Genomic DNA, 13,829 nt, shown 5'->3' with positions numbered 1-13,829 from the left:
AGGGATCCTCAAGCCACTCTGATAGATGCTCTGGCGGTCCCTTAGGATTTCAGGCTGGCATACCTGTTTCCTCCATTTGCTCTCCTTCCACAAGTCATTGCTCATATCGAGCAGGAGAGAGCATTGATGATTCTAATAGCTCCTGCATGGCGTCGCAGCATCTGGTATGCAGACCAAGTGGAAATGTTGTCTCTGCCACGTGGAGACAACATTCCGTACCTTCTACTTCAGGGTCCCTTTTCTTATCCAAATCTTGCTTCTCCGAAGCTGACTGCTTGGAGATTGAACACTTAATCCTGTCTAAGCGTGGATTTTCTGAGTCGGTCATTGAGACCATGATTCAGGCACACAAGCCTGTTACTAGGAAAATTTACCATAAGATATGGCGTAAATATCTTTATTGGTGTGAGTCCAAGGGCTACTCTAGGGTCAGGATTCCTAGGATTTTGTCTTTTCTCCAAGAAGGTCTGGAGAAAGGTTTGACAGTCAGTACCCTGAAGGGTCAGATTTCTGCCTTATCTGTTTTGCTACATAAGCATGTGGCAGATGTGCAATCTTTTTGTCAGGCCTTGGTCAGAATCAGGCCTGTGTTTACGTCATTTGCTCCTCCTTGGAGAGTTTTGCAGCAAGCTTAATTTGAGCCATTGCTCTCCATAGATATTAAGTTGCTATCTTGGAAGGTTTTGTTTCTTATTACTATTTCTTCTTCTCGGAGAGTCTCAGAACTCTCAGCTTTGCAGTGTGATTCGCATTACCTTATCTTTCATGCTGATAAGGCGGTTCTTCGTACTAAGTTCGGTTTTCTTCCTAAAGTTGTTTCGGATAGAAATATTAATCAGGAAATTGTTGTTCCTTCTCTATGTCCTAATCCTTCTTCTCATAAGGAACTTTTGTTGCACAACCTTGATGTTATGCACGCTCTGAAATTCTAAGGATTTTTGCCAGTCTTCTGCTCTGTTTGTTTGTTTTTCTAGGAAATGTAAAGGTCAGAAAGCTACTGCTACTTCTCTTTCTCTCTAGTTGAGAAGTATAATTTGTTTGGCCTATGAGACTGCTAGTCAGCAGCCTCTTGAGAGAATTACAGCTCATTCCACTAGGGCTGTCTCTTCTTCTTGGGCTTTCAAGAATGAAGCTTCTGTGGAACAGATTTGCTAGGCAGCAACTTGGTCTTCTCTGCATATTTTTTCCAAATTTTCCAAATTCAATACTTTTGCCTCGGCTGAGGCTTCTTTTGGGAGAAAGGTTCTGCAAGTGGTGCCGCCTTCTGTTTAGGTCTACCTGTCTTGTCCCTCCCTAGTACTCTGTGTACTCTAGCTTGGCTATTGGTTCCCAACAGTGATTGATGATGCCGTGGACTCACCATATCTTAGGAAAGAAAACAAAATTTATGCTTACCTGATAAATTTATTTCTTTACGGATATGGTGAGTCCATGGCCCCACCCTTTTTATTTAAGACAGGTTTTTTTTTTTACGAACCTCTGGCACCTCTACACCTTGTGTTACTCCTTTTTCTCCATTTACCTTCGGTCAAATGACTGGGGTTTGTGGGAAGGGGAGTGATACTTAACAGCTTTGCTGTGGTGCTCTTTGCCTCCTCCTGCTGGACGAGAGTGATATTCCCAACAGTAATTGAAGATGCCGTGGACTCATCATATCCGGAAAGAAAGAATTTGTTTTATTTACCTGTCAAAACTATATATATATATATATATATATATATATATATATATATATATATAGTAAAATAGTTTTAATGCAAAAATTTCATTTGCTTAAATATACAGTTCCTCCTGATATGTTTTTGAGCAGCTTAGTCTGGTGATTGCACTATCATCAAAATGAAACAAACAATTATGGATAGTATCTAGGGGGTACCAGACTATAGCGCTTGTAAAAAGGGAGTAGCATAAAGGGGAACACAGTTTTAAGGTGTAGCACAAATGTACTGATTTACAGCAGGGTATAAAAAAACTTTTTTGTGGCTCACCTTTTAGTCTGAGAAGTCTGTGTAGTGTCTTTGCTTCTCTTCTGTAGAGTATGGTAGTATTTAGAAATCAAATATGATTGGCTTCTGTGTGGTGCCAGTTGAGGCATTTCTTTTCAAGAAATAAAATCTCCTTGTTAGAAAGGGGTTGAGTAACAGGCTTCCCCTCTCAGGGGTGTGGTAGATGCCTTTTAATGAAATAAATAAATGAAGCAAATGCCAGTGATTAGCGCAAATAAAATCTTCTTTATTTTAGCACAAAAACAAACCAGTGTTTGTGCTGGTGAATTAAAAGTCTCTTGGTGTTGTTAGGTAAAAACTTTGTGCAGAAATTTGGGGTATTTAACTTCCCAAACAGGCTGTGATGGTTGTCGCCTTGATTATGCACAAGACAAGAGAGAGACAGATGCGCCACATGGCCCAATATTGTTTGTTCAACACAATGTATATGATCTAGTCGTGTTAATGCAAACTCACAATTCAGGGAGCACCTCAATCAGTGCAATAGAAGCAGCCTGGGATCAATCACAGTCACCCAGCAGACCGACCTCTAGGATAAAGTGGAGTAATCTGTAGTGGATATATAGAGAGACACAGAGGTGCCTATATGGCCTAGTACAGTTTGGACCAGGATATATTACAGTGTTTAAAGTAATATACTCACATTTGATATAGCATCTACAGTGATGCTATTCAAGCAGGAGGGGATCAATGTAGTCACCCAACAGACTTTAGACGGGGTATCCGCAGGAAGCAGTCAGCAGGTGTCCAATAAATTGGGCCAAAATAAATTGGTCCACAAAATGCACAAGAGCAAGTGTGTTTTAATAAAGTATTATATTTACTAGTAAAAACAAGTAAAAACAAGCGAAGCGTTTCTCAGCACACAGGCTGTTTCATCTTACAGCCCCTTGCATGCATTGAGCCTGTCACTGCTGCGGCGGCATTCTGGTTTGAGTCTCTGGAAGAGGCCATTCGCATAGCTCCATTGGATGAAATTATGAACAAGCTTAAAGCACTTAAGCTAGCTAACGCATTTGTTTCTGATGCCGTCGTACATTTAACCAAACTTACGGCTAAGAACTCCGGATTCGCCATCCAAGCGCGCAGAGCGCTATGGCTTAAATACTGGTCAGCTGACGTGACTTCTAAATCTAAATTGCTTAATATTCCTTTCAAAGGGCAGACCTTATTCGGGCCCAGCTTGAAAGAAATTATAGCTGACATTACGGGAGGTAAGGGCCATGCTCTACCTCAGGACAGGGCCAAATCAAAGGCCAAACAGTCTAATTTTCGTGCCTTTCGTAACTTCAAGGCAGGAGCAGCATCAACTTCCTCCGCTCCAAAACAGGAAGGAGCTGTTGCTCGTTACAGGCAGGGCTGGAAAGTTAACCAGTCCTGGAACAAGGGCAAGCAGGCCAAGAAACCTGCTGCTGCCCCTAAGACAGCATGAAGAGAGGGCCCCCTATCCGGAAACGGATCTAGTCGGGGGCAGACTTTCTCTCTTCGCCCAGGCTTGGGCAAGAGATGTCCAGGATCCCTGGGCGTTGGAGATCATATCTCAGGGATATCTCCTGGACTTCAAAACTTCTCCTCCACGAGGGAGATTTCATCTTTCAAGGTTATCAGCAAACCAAATAAAGAAAGAGGCGTTTCTACGCTGTGTACAAGACCTCTTACTAATGGGGGTGATCCACCCAGTTCCGCGGACAGAACACGGGCAAGGATTCTATTCAAATCTATTTGTGGTTCCCAAGAAAGAGGGAACCTTCAGACCAATCTTGGACTTAAAAATCCTAAACAAATTCCTAAGAGTTCCATCATTCAAAATGGAAACTATTCGAACCATCCTTCCCATGATCCAAGAGGGTCAGTACATGACCACAGTGGACTTAAAGGATGCCTACCTTCACATACCGATTCACAAGGATCATTATCGGTACCTAAGATTTGCTTTCCTAGACAGGCATTACCAGTTTGTAGCTCTTCCCTTCGGATTAGCTACGGCTCCAAGAATCTTTACAAAAGTTCTGGGCTCACTTCTGGCGGTACTAAGACCGCGAGGCATAGCGGTGACTCCGTACCTAGACAACATTCTGATACAAGCGTCAAGTTTTCAAGCTGCCAAGTCTCATACAGAGATAGTTCTGGCATTTCTGAGGTCGCATGGGTGGAAGGTGAACGTGGAAAAGAGTTCTCTATTACCACTTACAAGGGTTCCCTTTCTAGGGACTCTTATAGATTCTGTAGAGATGAAAATTTACCTGACAGAGGCCAGGTTATCAAAACTTCTAAATGCTTGCCGTGTCCTTCATTCCATTCCACACCCGTCAGTAGCTCAGTGCATAGAAGTAATCGGCTTAATAGTAGCGGCAATGGACATAGTACCATTTGCGCGCCTGCATCTCAGACCGCTGCAATTGTGCATGCTAAGTCAGTGGAACGGGGATTACTCAGATTTGTCCCCCCTACTAAATCTGGATCAAGAGACCAGAGATTCTCTTCTATGGTGGCTTTCTTGGCCTCATCTGTCCAAGGGGATGACCTTTCGCAGGCCAGATTGGACGATTGTAACAACAGACGCCAGCCTTCTAGGCTGGGGCGCAGTCTGGAACTCCCTGAAGGCTCAGGGATTATGGACTCAGGAGGAGAAACTCCTCCCAATAAATATTCTGGAATTAAGAGCAATATTCAATGCTCTCCTAGCTTGGCCTCAGCAACTCTGAGGTTCATCAGATTTCAGTCGGACAACATCACGACTGTGGGTTACATCAACCATCAAGGGGGAACCAGAAGTTCCCTAGCGATGTTGGAAGTCTCAAAGATAATTCGCTGGGCAGAGTCTCACTCTTGCCACCTGTCAGCGATTTACATCCCAGGCGTGGAGAACTGGGAGGCGGATTTTCTAAGTCGCCAGACTTTTCATCCGGGGGAGTGGGAACTTCATCCGGAGGTCTTTGCTCAACTGATTCATCGTTGGGGCAAACCAGATCTGGATCTCATGGCGTCTCGCCAGAACGCCAAGCTTCCTTGTTACGGATCCAGGTCCAGGGACCCGGGAGCGGTGCTGATAGATGCTCTGACAGCCCCTTGGGTCTTCAACATGACTTATGTGTTTCCACCATTTCCGATGCTTCCTCGTTTGATTGCCAAGATCAAACAGGAGAGAGCTTCGGTGATTCTGATAGCGCCTGCGTGGCCACGCAGGACCTGGTATGCAGACCTAGTGGACATGTCGTCCTGTCCACCGTGGTCTCTGCCTCTGAGACAGGACCTTCTAATTCAGGGTCCTTTCAACCATCCAAATCTAATTTCTCTGAGGCTGACTGCATGGAGATTGAACGCTTGATTCTATCAAAGCGTGGCTTCTCGGAGTCGGTTATTGATACCTTAATACAGGCTAGGAAGCCTGTTACCAGAAAAATTTACCATAAGATATGGCGTAAATATTTATATTGGTGCGAATCCAAGTGTTACTCATGGAGTAAGGTTAGGATTCCTAGGATATTGTCCTTTCTACAAGAGGGTTTAGAAAAGGGCTTATCTGCTAGTTCGTTAAAGGGACAGATTTCTGCTCTGTCTATTCTTCTACACAAACGTCTGGATGAAGTTCCAGACGTTCAGGCTTTTTGTCAGGCTTTAGCTAGGATTAAGCCTGTGTTTAAGACTGTTGCTCCGCCGTGGAGCTTAAACTTAGTTCTTAACGTTCTTCAAGGCGTTCCATTTGAACCCCTTCATTCCATTGATATCAAGCTGTTATCCTGGAAGGTTCTGTTTTTGATGGCTATTTCCTCGGCTCGAAGAGTCTCTGAGTTATCTGCCTTACATTGTGATTCTCCTTATCTGATTTTTCATTCAGACAAGGTAGTTCTGCGTACTAAACCTGGGTTCTTACCTAAGGTAGTTACTAACAGGAATATCAATCAAGAGATTGTTGTTCCATCACTGTGTCCTAACCCTTCTTCAAAGAAGGAACGACTTTTGCATAATCTGGACGTAGTCCGTGCCCTGAAGTTCTATTTGCAGGCAACTAAAGATTTTCGTCAAACTTCTTCCCTGTTTGTCGTTTACTCTGGACAGAGAAGAGGTCAAAAGGCTTCGGCTACCTCTCTCTCTTTTTGGCTTTGTAGCATAATACGTTTAGCCTATGAGACTGCTGGACAGCAGCCTCCTGAAAGGATTACAGCTCATTCTACTAGAGCTGTGGCTTCCACCTGGGCCTTTAAAAATGAGGCCTCTGTTAAACAGATTTGCAAGGCTGCAACTTGGTCTTCACTTCACACTTTTTCAAAATTTTACAAATTTGACACTTTTGCTTCTTCGGAGGCTATTTTTGGGAGAAAGGTACTTCAGGCAGTGGTTCCTTCTGTTTAATGTTCCTGCCTTGTCCCTCCCTTCATCCGTGTACTTTAGCTTTGGTATTGGTATTCCATAAGTAATGGATGACCCGTGGACTGACTACACTTAACAAGAGAAAACATAATTTATGCTTACCTGATAAATTTATTTCTCTTGTAGTGTAGTCAGTCAACGGCCCGCCCTGTCTTTAAGGCAGATCTAAATTTTAATTAAACTCCAGTCACCACTGCACCCTATGGTTTCTCCTTTCTCGTCTGGTTTTGGTCGAATGACTGAATATGACATGTGAGGGGAGGAGCTATATAGCAGCTCTGCTTGGGTGATCCTCTTGCAGCTTCCTGTTAGGAAGAGATATATTCCATAAGTAATGGATGACCCGTGGACTGACTACACTACAAGAGAAATAAATTTATCAGGTAAGCATAAATTATGTTTTTCTGTAGTGTAGCGGCCCCCACTCTCCTAACACATTTTCTGTAGGTAGTGGATTCCTCCCTTCCTTCCTCCCTCCCTCCCTCCCTCTCACTATGGAAATTCTATTCTACAGTATAGCATCCTGCCCCTCCCTCTCCTCCAGTGATGGGTCACCCACCCGACCCCATCCTGACCCTCCCACACCACCAATGTACGGCACCACCGATTTAGAGAGGGACACAAATTGTCTCTTTCTGCATCGTGTCTTCTACACTTCTATTTCTGCACTACCCCGATCATGGGGCATGCAGAAAAAGTGATCTCGACGCTGTCACTGAGACCACCACAGAAAGAACCCAGGACAGCAGCACCGTTCAGGGTACACTGCTGGTCCTTAAGGATTAATTGACCAGCGCCATATCGTTAAGGGGTTAATTTATATCCTAGAAATCCTTCCCCTGTGGGAAAAATGCCAAATAGGGGTTACCATGACAACAGCAACTCCTAAACAAATAGTTAAATACATAAATCCTATGCATAAATACATACATACACATGAGGAAGACTGGTGACTTTTGGTCTAGGGGTCAAGCATTACCCAGTAGCCCAGGTATATCAAACCACCCCTTTTGAAATGCTATAGTTGATATTAAAAAAAATGGTTGGTGATCCTTGGTTATCATGGCTCCTTCTACAACACACATGTAGGACAATCTACAGCTATAGTGACCAAGGCTTCTGGGGAACACAGGCAGCAGCTTATTGTTGAGGTGTATAGTAAATTGGGCCCTGGGCTGGGCAGACACAGCTCTATCAACATGCGGAGAAGTGTAGAGACCGACAGCATGTTGTGCATATACTGTATTTACATTTAAACCCTACACACTCATTTATATGTGTCTATGTTTATGTGCAGATTGATGCACCTTTATATGGCGACATCTTCTGCACTGGCCCAGATTCCATCACCTGGAGCAGCCCGGGGACAATTACCACCCTGTCTCCTGGCCCAGTCAACACCTGCACATATACACACACACATTGGTAGGTGCATATAGTTGTAAAGATAGACACAATATTTTTTCTAGATATCTGTTTTATCTATGTATGGGCCAGATTACAATTGGCGCACTAATTATAGTGTGGGTGTGATAACCAATACCACTGGACCACGCTACCATTAGCGTGCAACTTTGATTTCTCCAACATAGGTGTGTCCGGTCCACGGCGTCATCCTTACTTGTGGGATATTCTCTTCCCCAACAGGAAATGGCAAAGAGCCCAGCAAAGCTGGTCACATGATCCCTCCTAGGCTCCGCCTTCCCCAGTCATTCTCTTTGCCGTTGTACAGGCAACATCTCCAAGGAGATGGCTTAGAGTTTTTTGGTGTTTAAATGTAGTTTTTATTCTTCAATCAAGAGTTTGTTATTTTAAAATAGTGCTGGTATGTACTATTTACTCTGAAACAGGAAAGAGATGAAGATTTCTGTTTGTAAGAGGAAAATGATTTTAGCAACCGTTACTAAAATCGATGGCTGTTTCCACACAGGACTGTTGAGAGGAATTAACTTCAGTTGGGGGAAACAGTGAGCAGACTTTTGCTGCTTGAGGTATGACACATTTCTAACAAGACTCGGTAATGCTGGAAGCTGTCATTTTCCCTATGGGAACCGGTAAGCCATTTTCTTAGTTTAAGTAAAAGAATAAAGGGCTTCATTAGGGCTTAAAAAACTGGTAGACATTTTTCTGGGCTAAAACGATTACTTTACTAAGTATATTTGGCAGATTATTACTTTTAATAGTTGTTAAATCTTGGGGATTGTTTTAATAAAAACGGCAGGCACTGTATTGGACACCTTTTTCACTGGGGGCCTTTTCTAGTCATAGACAGAGCCTCATTTTTGCGCCTCTAATGCGCAGTTGTTTTTGGAAAGCATGGCATGCAGATGCATGTGTGAGGAGCTAAGAACCACTGAAAAAGCTTATAGAAGGCATCATTTGGTATCGTATTCCCCTCTGGGCTTGGTTGGGTCTCAGCAAAGCAGATACCTGGGACTGTATAGGGGTTAAATGTAAAAACGGCTCCGGTTCCGTTATTTTAAGGGTTAAAGCTTTCAAATTTGGTGTGCAATACTTTTAAGGCTTTAAGTTACTGTGGTGAAATTTTGGTGAAGTTTGAACAATTCCTTCATACTTTTTCACATATTCAGTAATAAAGTGTGTTCAGTTTGAAATTTAAAGGGACAGTAACGGTTTTATTGTAAAACTTTTTTTGTGCTTTGTTGACAAGTTTAAGCCTGTTTAACATGTCTGAACCATCAGATAATGATGTTCTATATGTATGAAAGCCAATGTGTCTCCCCATTTAAATATATGTGATATATTTGTGTCATAATGTCCAAACAAAGTAGGGATAATAATGCCATAGATATGATATTGCCCAAGATGATTCCTCTAATGAGGGGAGTAAGCATGGTACTGCATCATCCCCTTCTGTGTCTACACCAGTTTTGCCCACACAAGAGGCCCCTAGTACATCTAGTGCGCCAATACTTATTACCATACAACAATTAATGGCTGTAATGGATAATTCTATTGCATGCATTTTTTTCCAAAATGCCTACTTATCAGAGAAAGCGTGATTGCTCTGTTTTAAACACTGAAGAGCAAGAGGACGCTGATGATATCTGTTCTGACATACCCTCACACCTATCTGAAGGGGCCAGGAGGGAGGTTTTGTCTGAGGGAGAAATTTCAGATTCAGGGAAAATTTCTCAACAAGCAGAACCTGATATTGTAACTTTTAAATTTAAATTTCAACATCTCCACGCACTACTTAAGGAGGTATTATCTACTCTGGATGATTGTGACAATTTGGTCATTCCAGAGAAATTAGGTAAGATGGACAAGTTCCTAGAGGTTCCGGTGCCCCCCGATTTTTTTCCTATACCCAAGCGGGTGGCGGACATAGTAAATAAGGAGTGGGAAAGGCCCGGCATACCTTTTGTCCTCCCCCTATATTTAAGAAATTAGTTCCTATAGTCGACCCCAGAAAGGACTTATAGCATACAGTCCCCAAGGTCGAGGGGGCGGTTTCTACTCTAAACAAACGCACTTCTATTCCTATAGAAGATAGTTGTGCTTTCAAGATCCTATGGATTAAAGGTTAGAGGGTTTGCTTAAAAAGATGTTTGTTCAGCAAGGTTACCTTCTACAACCAATTTCATGCATTGTTCCTGTCACTACAGCTGCGTGTTTCTGGTTCGAAGAACTAGAAAAGTCGCTCAATAAAGAATCTTCGTACGAGGAGGTTTTGGACAGAGTTCAAGCTCTTAAATTGGCTAACTCTTTTTTATTTTAGATGCCGCTTTGCAATTAGCTAGATTAGCGGCGAATAATTCAGGGTTTGCTATCGTGGCGCGCAGAGCGCTTTTGCTTAACATCCCTTTCAAGGGTAAAACACTGTTTGGCCCTGACTTGAAAGAGATTATTTCAGACATCACTGGGGGAAAGGGCCACGCCCTTCCTCTGGATAGGTCTTTTAAGGCTAAAAAGAAGCCAAATTTTCGTCCCTTTCGCAGAAACGGACCAGCCTCAAATTCTACACCCTCTAAGCAAGAGGGTAATACTTCTCAAACCAAGCCAGCCTGGAGGCCGATGCAAGGCTGGAACAAGGGTAAGCAGGCCAAGTCACCTGCCACTGCTACCAAAACAGCATGAAGTGTTGGCCCCCGATCTGGGAAGGATCTGGTGGGGGGCAGACTTTCTCTCTTTGCTCAGGCTGGGGCAAGAGATGTTCAGGATCCTTGGGCGCTAGAAATAGTTTCTCAAGGTTATCTCCTGGAATTCAGGGAACTACCCCCAAGGGGAAGGTTCCACGGGTCTCAATTATCTTCGAACAGGCATTCTTACACTGTGTAGAAGACCTGTTAAGCATGGGAGTGATTCATCCTGTTCCATTAGGAGAACAAGGGATGGGTTTTTACTCCAACCTGTTCATAATTCCCAAAAAAGAGGGAACATTCAGACCTATTTTAGATCTCAAGATTCTAAACAAGTTTCTAAGGGTTTCATCATTCAAAATGGAAACCATTCGAACGATCCTTCCTACCATCCAGGAAGGTCAATTCATGACCACGGTGGACTTAAAGGATGCGTACCTACGTATTCCTATCCACAAGGAACATTTTCGGTTCCTAAGGTTCGCCTTTCTGGACAAGCATTACCTGTGGCACTTCCATTCGGATTAGCCACTGCTCCAAGGATTTTCACAAGGGTACTAGGGTCCCTTCTAGCGGTGCTAAGACCAAGGGGCATTGCAGTAGTACCTTACTTGGACGACATCCTGATTCAAGTGTCGTCTCTGTCAAAAGCAAGGGCTCATACGGACATTGTCCTAGCCTTTCTCAGATCTCACAGGTGGAAAGTGAACATAGAAAAAAGTTCTCTGTCCCCGTCAACAAGAGTTCCCTTCTTGGGAACAATAATAGTTTCCTTAGAAATGAAGGTTTTTCTGACAGAGGCCAGAAAATCAAAACTTCTAAGCTCTTGTCAGGTACTTCATTCTGTTCTTCTTCCTTCCATAGCGCAGTCCATGGAAGTAATAGGTTTGATGGTTGCGGCAATGGACATAGTTCCTTTTGCACGAATTCATCTAAGACTATTGCACCTGTGCATGCTCAGACAGTGGAATGGGGATTATACAGACTTGTCTCCGACGATACAAGTAGATCAAATAACCAGAGATTCACTCCGTTGGTGGCTGACCCTGGACAACCTGTCACAGGGATTGAGCTTCCGTAGACCAGAGTAGGTCATTGTCACGACCGACGCCAGTCTGGTGGGCTGGGAACCCCTGAAAACTCAGGGTCTATGGTTTCGGGAAGACTCTCTTCTCCCGATAAACATAATGGAACTGAGAGCGATATTCAATGCTCTCAAGGCTTGGCCTCGACTAGCTAAGGCCAAATTCATTAGGTTTCAATCAGACATCATGACGACTGTTACATATATCAACCATCAGGGGGTAACAAGGAGTTCCCTGGCGATGGAGGAGCATCCGGGGGAGTGGGAACTCCATCTGGAAATCTTTGCCCAAATAACTCAATTATGGGGCATTCCAGACATGGTTCTGATGGCCTCTCGTCAGAACTTCATGGTCCCTTGTTACGGGTCCAAATCCAGGGATCCCAAGGCGACTCTATTGGATACAATAGTAGCACCTTGGATCTTCAACCTAGCTTATGTATTCCCACCGTTTCCTCTCATTCCCAGGCTGGTAGCCAGGATCAATCTGGAGAGGGCTTCGGTGACCTTGATAGTTCCTGTGTGGCCACGCAGGACTTGGTATGCAGACCTGGTGAATGTGTCATCGGCTCCACCATGGAAGCTACCTTTGAGTCAGGACCTTCTTATTCAGGGTCCATTCGAACATCCGAATCTGGTTTTCCTCCAACTGACTGCTTGGAGTTTGAACACTTGATTTTATCAAAGCGTGGGTTTTCAGATTCTGTAATAGATACTCTTATTCAGGCTAGAAAGCCTGTAACTAGAAAAATTTACCATAATATATGGAAAAAATATATCTGTTGGTGTGAATCTAAAGGATTCCCATGGAACAAGATAACAATTCCTAAGATTCTTTCCTTTCTACAAGAAGGTTTGGAGAAAGGATTTTCTGCGAGTTCTCTGAAGGGACAGATCTCTGCTTTATCTGTTTTACTTCACAAAAGGCTGGCAGCTGTGCCAGACGTTTAAGCGTTTGTTCAGGCTCTGGTTGGAATCAAGCCTGTTTACAGACCTTTGACTCTTCCCTGGAGTCTTAATCTAGTTCTTTCAGTTCTTCAAGGGGTTCCATTTGAACCCTTACATTCCGTAGATATTAAGTTATTATCTTGGAAAGTTTTGTTTTAGGTTACAATTTCTTCCGCTAGAAGAGTTTCTGAGTTATCTGCTCTGCAGTGTTCTCCGCCCTATCTGGTCCATGCAGATAAGGTGGTTTTATGTACTGAGCCTGGTTTTCTTCCGAAGGTTGTTTCCAACAAAAATATTAACCAGGAGATAGTTGTACCTTCTTTGTGTCCGAATCCAGTTTCATAGAAGGAACGTTTGTTACACAATTTGGACGTTGTCCGTGCTCTAAAATTCTATTTAGATGCTACAAAGGATTTCAGACAAACATCTTCCTTGTTTGTTGTTTATTCTGGTAAAAGGAGAGGTCAAAAAGCAACTTCTACCTCTCTATCTTTTTGGCTTAAAAGCATCATCAGATTGGCTTATGAGACTGCCGGACGGCAGCCTCCTGAAAGATTCACAGCTCATTCCACTAGGGCCGTGGCTTCCACATGGGCCTTTAAGAACGAGGCTTCTGTTGATCAGATATGTAAGGCAGCGACTTGGTCTTCACTGCACACTTTTACCAAATTTTACAAATTTGATACTTTTGCTTCTTCTGAGGCTATTTTTGGGAGAAAGGTTTTGCAAACCGTGGTGCCTTCCATCTAGGTGACCTGATTTGCTCCCTCCCATCATCCGTGTCCTAAAGCTTTGGTATTGGTTCCCACAAGTAAGGATGACGCCGTGGACCGGACACACCTATGTTGGAGAAAACAGAATTTATGTTTACCTGATAAATTACTTTCTCCAACGGTGTGTCCGGTCCACGGCCCGCCCTGGTTGTTTAATCAGGTCTGATGATTTATTTTCTTTAACTACAGTCACCACGGTATCATATGATTTCTCCTATGCAAATATTCCTCCTTTACGTCGGTCGAATGACTGGGGAAGGCGGAGCCTAGGAGGGATCATGTGACCAGCTTTTCTGGGCTCTTTGCCATTTCCTGTTGGGGAAGAGAATATCCCACAAGTAAGGATGACGCCGTGGACCGGACACACCGTTGGAGAAAGTAATTTATCAGGTAAACATAAATTCTGTTTTTACATGTCCATGGTAAAGTGCGTTAAACTAGAGAAGGTTTACTGTGGCTGACTTCTCTTGGGTGCAGCCTATACTTTCAATAGATATCAGGACTGTGCTAATTTGCGCTGATATTACAAGTTGAAAGTTATAGT

At 43.4% G+C, this 13,829-nt stretch overlaps 1 protein-coding gene across 2 annotated transcripts in view; it reads left to right on the top strand.

Moving 5' to 3' along the window:
* ATP9B (ATPase phospholipid transporting 9B (putative)) overlaps nt 1-13,829 on the top strand; it is a 1,400,042-nt gene that overhangs the window by 929,697 nt on the left and 456,516 nt on the right. The gene's annotated exons all lie outside the window — the stretch shown is intronic.

The sequence above is a fragment of the Bombina bombina genome, chromosome 5 (assembly GCF_027579735.1).
Source record: "Bombina bombina isolate aBomBom1 chromosome 5, aBomBom1.pri, whole genome shotgun sequence".
In the NCBI taxonomy this organism is placed as follows: domain Eukaryota; kingdom Metazoa; phylum Chordata; class Amphibia; order Anura; family Bombinatoridae; genus Bombina; species Bombina bombina.
The sequence above is the reverse complement of the archived record's forward strand: the minus strand, read 5'-3'. Positions and strand labels throughout refer to the sequence as shown.